This window comes from Dendrobates tinctorius, unplaced genomic scaffold (assembly GCF_039654945.1).
Source record: "Dendrobates tinctorius isolate UK_male_01 unplaced genomic scaffold, ASM3965494v1 ptg000033l, whole genome shotgun sequence".
Lineage (NCBI taxonomy): Eukaryota > Metazoa > Chordata > Amphibia > Anura > Dendrobatidae > Dendrobates > Dendrobates tinctorius.
This window is the reverse complement of record NW_027361701.1, coordinates 6823300-6832927: the sequence shown is the minus strand read 5'-3', so window position 1 is coordinate 6832927 and position 9628 is coordinate 6823300. Positions and strand designations below refer to the sequence as shown.

General features: G+C 42.3%; 2 long non-coding RNA genes across 2 annotated transcripts; one reads left to right on the top strand and one right to left on the bottom strand.

The window, feature by feature from the left end:
• Positions 1–228: 228 nt before the first annotated feature.
• LOC141087473 (uncharacterized) lies at positions 229–1895 on the bottom strand. The gene is made up of 3 exons (XR_012231663.1): positions 1772–1895; positions 596–664; positions 229–377 (listed from the first exon to the last, which is right to left on the bottom strand). It is a non-coding gene; the product is annotated as an uncharacterized lncRNA (long non-coding RNA).
• Positions 1896–3670: 1775 nt separating this feature from the next.
• LOC141087472 (uncharacterized) lies at positions 3671–5349 on the top strand. The gene is made up of 3 exons (XR_012231662.1): positions 3671–3794; positions 4914–4982; positions 5201–5349. It is a non-coding gene; the product is annotated as an uncharacterized lncRNA (long non-coding RNA).
• Positions 5350–9628: the final 4279 nt, after the last annotated feature.

The window sequence follows — 9628 nt, the reverse complement described above, 5'->3', positions numbered from 1 at the left end:
ATAAGTCTCCTCGCTAGGGAATTGCTGTACTAGTCTGGAATCCTCGTCGTCCCCATCTTCCATCTCACTGCACTTGGCTGTTTAGGCAGAGGGCGTACAAACGTGATGTCATTGCGCTCTCTGATCAGAATATAACCAGGAGGTTACCGTGCACTCAAGTCCAATAGCGAGGTGCAGGTGTAACAGACCTGTAGGTCCTATTACCAATGATAATATAATTCACCGCACACTCAGAGGGGTTTTTTTATGCAAATAAGTGCTTATTTTTATTATATACAAAACATGTGGGAGCCAAACAAGTATATATAGCACGAAGTAGAAGCGATATAATTTAGTACGACGTTTCGGCTCAATCCGAGCCTTTATCACTTTTATCGCTGTAAATAAAGAGAGATACATCAGAAAATGAGAAAATAAACACAAGAGAATTACAACACCATACAGAAAAGCAAAAATAATCCCAATAAACAACAATAGTAAAACAATATATACAGAGCATATACAAATATACAATATGATACATGTAGAACATTCAAGCAAAGAAGGTTCAGTGAACCAACTCCATCTTAGGTACAATAGGAGAAAAGGTGATTACCTGAATTGAAATTCGGATCTTTGAATAAGGAAGAACAGAACTCCCAAGAGAATAGCCCAAGAAAGATGGCTGAAAGGAATTGTCAAAATCGTAGTTAGTAGATTCATATGTGTAGACACCATGATGTCTCTATAAGGTCATAAAGCAGGCCATCTACACAAGGGGAATATAATGTTTTGCTGTTATATAAAGGTGGATGTGTTCCTTATGACAGATAATATATTGTTCAGGATGTCCGTAAAACCGCAATATACTGTGCAGGGAGCAGGCATAGTTGTATGTAGTTTTTAAATGGTATATATATGCTATACGATATGACTGTTGGTTACATAGGCGTCCCTAGATAGTGCCATATATCGCAGTATACTTTGCATGAAAGGGTTGCTGTATCTAAATAGTATATATGTGCTGGTGTGCACACTCTCAGATGATAGTCAGTTAAAAAAGCGTCCCTGAATAGTGCCACTTAAAGATGGCCATGTGTACAGTACCTGGTGCAGTGGTGCTAGATAGCGGCGCTCCCACGCCTAGCTGCAGTGGCGTCATGCTAATACAATCAGGGTGAAGTGGTATTTAAATAGGGACCGGGTGGTAGCGTCAGACCGGAAGTGAACCTCTGAACCGGAAGTGACGTTGCGCTGTCCCAATAGGAGCACTGCGCATGTCTAAGGACTATACTATTAAGCTGTACACATACAGCGGTTGCCCTGGTGATAGGGAAAATAGCGATTTTTTCATCCTATCAGAAGGAAAGCGGTATAATGTTGTCATTATGTATGGATTACACAGGATACAGACTAGGTAAATGTACTATTGATCAAGAACAGATAATTAGTAAAAATTGCATAATTATGGTTAGGACATCTAGACAAATAGTGAATCCTAAAAAAGGAAACCGTAGAAAAATAAGTAAAAAGAGGGAAGAAAATAAAAATAGTAAAAAATAAATAAAAAATAAAAAGTAAAAATAAAATAAAAAGAGGTAGATGGAAAATAATGAAAAATCAGCAAAACATTGTTAACTCATGTAAAGTACCTTATGTATGGACATGTAGACATAAGTGTATCAATATATATATATATACAAAAAAATATATATATATACATATATACACACACACACACGGGGCAAATATCTTAATCTAAGACAGTGTCCAGTGGGCGGAGCAAACTCACCTAGGGTTAAAGTGTACTAACGAGTCTGCAAAAATAACAGAAAAAGGTTGTTAGTCATTATATAAGCCAGTCTATTTCTCTATTCAGCCCTCTAGGGGTCAGAGTGTCAAGCTTATGTATCCAGTATGTTTCCCTCTCTCTTAATAATTTGATATGGTCACCACCCCTCCTCGGACGGGGTACATGCTCAATTACCTGGTATTTCAACTGTGCAACTGAGTGTCGGTATTTAGTAAAGTGCTCAGGCAGAGGTAACCAGTTTTTTTGACATCTAATCGTTGACTTATGGCTGGCAATACGGTCTTTGACGTGTTGGGTTGTTTCCCCTACATAGAGGAGGCCACATGGACATTTCACCAAATAAACCACGAAGTTTGAATCGCACGTATAATAGCCACGTATCGGAAAAGACTTGCCTGTCCTAGGGTGAGTGATATTGTCTGACCTGATCACATTCGAACAGGCACCTCTAGTCAAACAGACAAGGTCTTTCCTCTTGGACACAGGGCATTTCTTGGAAGTCATTCAAAAATTGGGTAATGTACCACCAGGCAGTATCCTTACCACCCTAGATGTCAATAGCCTATACACATCGATCACCCACGATAAAGGAATAGAAGCCGCAAGATTCTTACTTAATTCTTCAGACCTATCCACAGACTCCATGGAATTCTGTATAGACCTACTTAAACTAGTATTGCATGAAAACTACTTTCTATATGAGGACACCTACTATGTACAGAGGTGCGGGACTGCAATGGGCGCGAACATAGCGCTGGCTTACGCTAATGCCTACATGAACCTGTTCGAGATTAATCATGTTTTCTGCAATAATCTTTTTTCACAATATGCTATAGAATATCATCGCTATATCGATGATATCTTCTTTGTCTGGACAGGTACGACATCATCCTTACAGGATTTCCATCTGTATCTCAACTCCATTTATCCAGAACTACAATTCACGCTACATTCCAGTATGGAATCAGTTCCTTTTTTGGACACGAGAGTTTTACAGGATAGTGAGGGTACTCTCTCAACGGACCTTTATTGTAAACCTACCGATAGTAACAGTCTTTTACATTACTCGAGTTGTCACCCAAGAGCCACTAAGAACAGTCTACCACGTTCACAGTTCAACAGGGTAGCACGTATTGTATCGGATCAGGACGTCCGCAATAAGAGACTCGACACAATGGCTAGGAAATTTAGGGACAGACGGTATCCATCCAAACTGCTGGAGATCGAAAAACAATGGGTACTAACACCCCCTTCCCCTCCACCTACAAGATATCCTAGAGAAAGGATCCCTTTTGTTCACACTTTTCATCCGCTGATGCCTAAAGTATACTCTATTATTAAGAAACACTGGCCTCTCCTTTATAAAGCTTACCCGGACATCGGTTCTTTTGAGGCCCCTGTATTGATCTGTACTAAACGTCCCACCAATGTCCGTGACAAGGTGGTAAGGGCTGACATAGGCAGTAAAGTTTCTACTACTACCCAGAGGCTACTTGCCCCTCGCCGTTGTGGCACATTTCCCTGCCTCAACTGTGCAGCCTGTTCGAATGTGATCAGGTCAGACAATATCACTCACCCTAGGACAGGCAAGTCTTTTCCGATACGTGGCTATTATACGTGCGATTCAAACTTCGTGGTTTATTTGGTGAAATGCCCATGTGGCCTCCTCTATGTAGGGGAAACAACCCAACACGTCAAAGACCGTATTGCCAGCCATAAGTCAACGATTAGATGTCAAAAAAACTGGTTACCTCTGCCTGAGCACTTTACTAAATACCGACACTCAGTTGCACAGTTGAAATACCAGGTAATTGAGCATGTACCCCGTCCGAGGAGGGGTGGTGACCATATCAAATTATTAAGAGAGAGGGAAACATACTGGATACATAAGCTTGACACTCTGACCCCTAGAGGGCTGAATAGAGAAATAGACTGGCTTATATAATGACTAACAACCTTTTTCTGTTATTTTTGCAGACTCGTTAGTACACTTTAACCCTAGGTGAGTTTGCTCCGCCCACTGGACTCTGTCTTAGATTGAGATATTTGCCCCGTGTGTGTGTGTGTATATATGTATATATATATATTTTTTTGTATATATATATATATATATATTGATACACTTATGTCTACATGTCCATACATAAGGTACTTTACATGAGTTAACAATGTTTTGCTGATTTTTCATTATTTTCCATCTACCTCTTTTTATTTTATTTTTACTTTTTATTTTTTATTTATTTTTTACTATTTTTATTTTCTTCCCTCTTTTTACTTATTTTTCTACGGTTTCCTTTTTTAGGATTCACTATTTGTCTAGATGTCCTAACCATAATTATGCAATTTTTACTAATTATCTGTTCTTGATCAATAGTACATTTACCTAGTCTGTATCCTGTGTAATCCATACATAATGACAACATTATACCGCTTTCCTTCTGATAGGATGAAAAAAATCGCTATCTTCCCTATCACCAGGGCAACCGCTGTATGTGTACAGCTTAATAGTATAGTCCTTAGACATGCGCAGTGCTCCTATTGGGACAGCGCGACGTCACTTCCGGTTCAGAGGTTCTCTTCCGGTCTGACGCTACCACCCGGTCCCTATTTAAATACCACTTCACCCTGATTGTATTAGCATGACGCCACTGCAGCTAGGCGTGGGAGCGCCGCTATCTAGCACCACTGCACCAGGTACTGTACACATGGCCATCTTTAAGTGGCACTATTCAGGGACGCTTTTTTAACTGACTATCATCTGAGAGTGTGCACACCAGCACATATACTGTATACTATTTAGATACAGCAACCCTTTCATGCAAAGTATACTGCGATATATGGCACTATCTAGGGACGCCTATGTAACCAACAGTCATATCGTATAGCATATATATACCATTTAAAAACTACATACAACTATGCCTGCTCCCTGCACAGTATATTGCGGTTTTACGGACATCCTGAACAATATATTATCTGTCATAAGGAACACATCCACCTTTATATAACAGCAAAACATTATATTCCCCTTGTGTAGATGGCCTGCTTTATGACCTTATAGAGACATCATGGTGTCTACACATATGAATCTACTAACTACGATTTTGACAATTCCTTTCAGCCATCTTTCTTGGGCTATTCTCTTGGGAGTTCTGTTCTTCCTTATTCAAAGATCCGAATTTCAATTCAGGTAATCACCTTTTCTCCTATTGTACCTAAGATGGAGTTGGTTCACTGAACCTTCTTTGCTTGAATGTTCTACATGTATCATATTGTATATTTGTATATGCTCTGTATATATTGTTTTACTATTGTTGTTTATTGGGATTATTTTTGTTTTTCTGTATGGTGTTGTAATTCTCTTGTGTTTATTTTCTCATTTTCTGATGTATCTCTCTTTATTTACAGCGATAAAAGTGATAAAGGCTCGGATTGAGCCGAAACGTCGTACTAAATTATATCGCTTCTACTTCGTGCTATATATACTTGTTTGGCTCCCACATGTTTTGTATATAATAAAAATAAGCACTTATTTGCATAAAAAAACCCCTCTGAGTGTGCGGTGAATTATATTATCATTGGTAATAGGACCTACAGGTCTGTTACACCTGCACCTCGCTATTGGACTTGAGTGCACGGTAACCTCCTGGTTATATTCTGATCAGAGAGCGCAATGACATCACGTTTGTACGCCCTCTGCCTAAACAGCCAAGTGCAGTGAGATGGAAGATGGGGACGACGAGGATTCCAGACTAGTACAGCAATTCCCTAGCGAGGAGACTTATTTAATTGTTTTCAAAATTTGGGACAGCAATTTTTGGGGAGCACTATACTCTGGAGAATGATATATGGGGCCCACCATACACTGGAGCATTCCAAAGACGCCTGATGAAGAGACCTGAGTAGTCTCGAAAGCTTGCAATGTGTTACCATCTTTTCAGTTAGCCATTAAAAGGTATCAACTACTGAGGACTCTCAATCCTGAATATTTTGCCCATTATATACAGTATGGAGCATTATTTGGGCCCATAAGACAGTGGAGCTTCTTCCATGGGGACCAACATATACTGTAGCATTATGTGGAGCTCATCGTATACTGTTTCAAACATTATATGGGACCAATGATTCTGTATGGAGAAATATATGGGCCTCATTACTCTTTATAGTGCACTATGCGGTGCCCATAATACTGTATGGAGTTATATACTGTCCATTTTTGGAGCTATTGGAGAATTTAAAATGGATATCAGTCATGAGATGTAAAAAGTGAAGTATTTTTCACTATAATATACCGCTATTTCTCTGCCGTATCGGAGCATCATGAGTTGTGGTATGTGTTAAAGGGGCGCTCTTTGACCCAGGGCACATGAAAACCTGGAGCCAGCCCTACCCCCCCACAACTTTAGCCAAATAACACCCAGTTTTCAGTGCGTAACTATTATTATGAAGGAAATTAAGGTTGACAAGCTTCAGTAATAAAAATTGATGTTTTTGCCTTTCAAATGGGCACTGTATGTGTGTTTAATGTACTCCACTCCCTGCCAACTTTGCTTCCCCATTGACTTGCATTGGGTTTCGTGTTTCAGTCGGCCTTGGACTTTTCACGATAATCGGCCGATTTCGTTCGACCCGACTTTTGAGAAAGTCGGGTTTCATGAAACCCGACTCGACCCGAAAAAAGGCAAAGTCGCTCATCTCTACTGAGGATATGTTCCAGGGACTGGTTAGTGCGCTCCGTCTGACCATTGCTCTCAGGATGGTATGAGAGAGGGGGGTGGAGGAATCCAAAAAGGCAACCAAAGGGCATGGTGAAAAAATATATTTTATTTAGTGGAAATGCAAGAAAACAAATGACTAAAAAACAAATGACTAAAAAACATGTAAGTACTAGTTAATCATTGATAACACATGATTAGGACCCTGGGCACCATGTTGCCAGTAATATACCAATGTTGTCATACAAGACATAAAACCGTTATTTCCTCAGGATAAACATAGCAAAAATAAGCAAAATCTCCTGTGGGCATATAATGCTTGTAAATGCTTACAAACTTGTACCTAGTTAGGGGCAAAAGTTATATGTAAAGAAGCGCCATCACATTAGTAATGTTACCTGAGAGCAGCCAGTGCAGGCAAAACGAGGGTCCCCGGGCCCACCCCGATGCGCGTTTCGGACACACCTTCTTCAGGGGGCTTCTTGGGGTCCATGCGAAAACCCTCACAGGACACAATTAATCCCAAAAAAGACAATTCTTGAATAAAAAACACACATTTCTCCAATTTGGCATACAGATGATTTTCCCTTAGTTTTTGGAGAACGGTTTGTACATGATTCAGATGAGATTGACTGTCGGGAGAGTATATCAGAATATCGTCTAAGTAAATGACAACAAAACGACCAATGAGATCCGAGAATACCACGTTGATGAAATTTTGAAATATGGCTGGGGCATTGGTAAGACCAAACGGCATGACTAAATTTTCCAACAGTCCCTTGGTCGTGAGGAACGCGGTTTTCCATTCATCCCCCTCCCGGACCCTTATCAAATTATATGCCCCCCGAAGATCCAGTTTGGAGAACCATTTTGCCCCTGAAAGTTGGTTACACAAATCGGGAATCAACGGAAGGGGGTATGTATTTCGTACAGTAATCTTGTTGAGCTCACGAAAATCGAGGCAGGGACATAAACCGCCATCTTTTTTCTTTACAAAAAAAACCCTGCCGCCACAGGTGAGACTGAGGGACGTATGTGTCCTTTGCGAAGACTCTCAGCAATGCAATCTTTCATGGCCAAGCACTCAGGGCCAGACAAATTAAACAAACAGGCTTTAGGCAATTTAGCCCCCGGGACTAACTCGATAGCGCAGTCAAAGGGTTACGCTATGTAGCGGCAACGTCTCGGCCTCGCTTTCAGAGAAGACATCTTCGAATTCTTTCAGGTACTCCGGAATATCTTCCAGCTCGACAGATGACACAGATACAGATTTAACAGGTTCAACCAATAGTGCAGACTTATCGCATAACATCGAATCATTAAACCTCCACTGAACAATCTCCCCCGTTTTCCAGTTAATGACTGGGTTATGGCGTTGTAACCAGGGCATGCCCACTACGAATCCTGCAGGTAGATTGTCCAGAACCAAACAACTTAAGTTTTCCACATGGGTAGTGCCCACTTTGAGCGAAAACAAGTCAGACATAAAGAGAATTCCCTGTTTAGTGAGGGGGAGGAGTCAATGGCCACCACTTTGATCGGAACCTTAAGTCTAACTGTCCCTATCTTACAGCGTGTGACCAATTGGGAGTCAATAAGATTGATGGATGATCCGCAGTCCACAAAAGCTGTAGAGGGAAAAAAACAACCGTCCACTAACAGTTCCACATGAAGCAACACCTTAGAAAACGAGGAAAAGGGTACCTGAGGGTCTGAGTAGTCTCCCCGCTGACTACCCAGACCTAGTCATTTCCCGTCGACCGGGTTGAGGATGGACAATCAGGACACTCCCTTTTCCAATGTCCCTTTTTACCACAACCAACACACAACACATTTCCCACTCCACGCCAGCAGGGAGACCTCTGAACCTGACTGCTGAGGAGCTGCTCTCTGTGGTCGGGAGGAGGTAAGTTAGGGCACTCTGTGCAGGGAAGGGGAAGTGTGTGGACGTGAGAAGGGGAGCTGGAGGATGAGCAGAGCTAAGGCTCACTCCTAGCTGGAGCACATGGTCCGGATTCCCGTCTCCGAGTTTGTAGGGACACTGACGTTCCTGCAGCAGAAACCGGAGGAAGTAGCAGCTGTAAATGCTCTGTACTCAACTAAGGCTTGGAGGCCCCAGCATCGACGTGTGGGAGCCAGAAGGAAAAGGCTATGGCTGCCTGCCATACAATAAAGTTCCAAAAGAGAGTCAACAGGGGGAACTTCATTGAACTCAGCACTGCGAGTACCTCAGAGAAGCGCTAGAACGGAGGCCACACTACCTATCTGCAGAGAGAGAATTCCAAATTGGCTTCCAGGCTGACCAACTCCTTCTCCATCTGTACTCTGGGACCTGGATGGCACTTACCAAGTACAGGTAAAGGAACTGCACGATTGTGTCTGTCATCTTTCTCCTGCACCTGGCGCACGGCTCTGCTACATCCTACACTGCACACCATCTACCAACTCTTTCATCTGCCCTCTGACTATGGCCCTACCTGGGCAGGGCTTCTACATCTTAGCTGCACCACAACATCTGTCCCAGAGAAGCGAAACTGCAGCGCTGGTCAATCTAATCAGAAACCACTGGTGGCATCACGTATCATTCACCTATAAACGTAATTCACCCCTTTGCATGGACGCCCAGGGCCACGGAATAGGTCTCCACCACTGGGACACATCCCTGTGAGACACCGGCCCGGTACCGATTAACCCCACTGCCCTGGCTGGCCACCCACACTCCATGTCAGATTCATCTTGGACTTGGGAATTCATGATTTGACTTGATAACCCAGGCATGGTATGATAGAAAGAGCTACATGGACTAATGTGAAGTGTGGCCTGCTGCATCATTCACTTTTGGTGGGGGTGAAGGACACAAGGAAAGGGGTTCTTCCTGACTAGGAGCCAGTACTTGACAACTCAGTGCTTGCATTTTTTGAAACTTCAGAAGAGGAGGGCATATTTGCTGGAGTCTGTTTCGGCAATGTAAGCCAAAACCAGTTCCTCATGATCCGGCTTTAAAAGCAGTTAACCTACTCCGAGAAAAGGTAGCCTTCCAGGCGTTCTGGAGCCAGACCATGACGCAGGCTCAACACCTCCTGCCTTAGCTGCTATTGTGCTTTTGCCACTACCAGCAGAT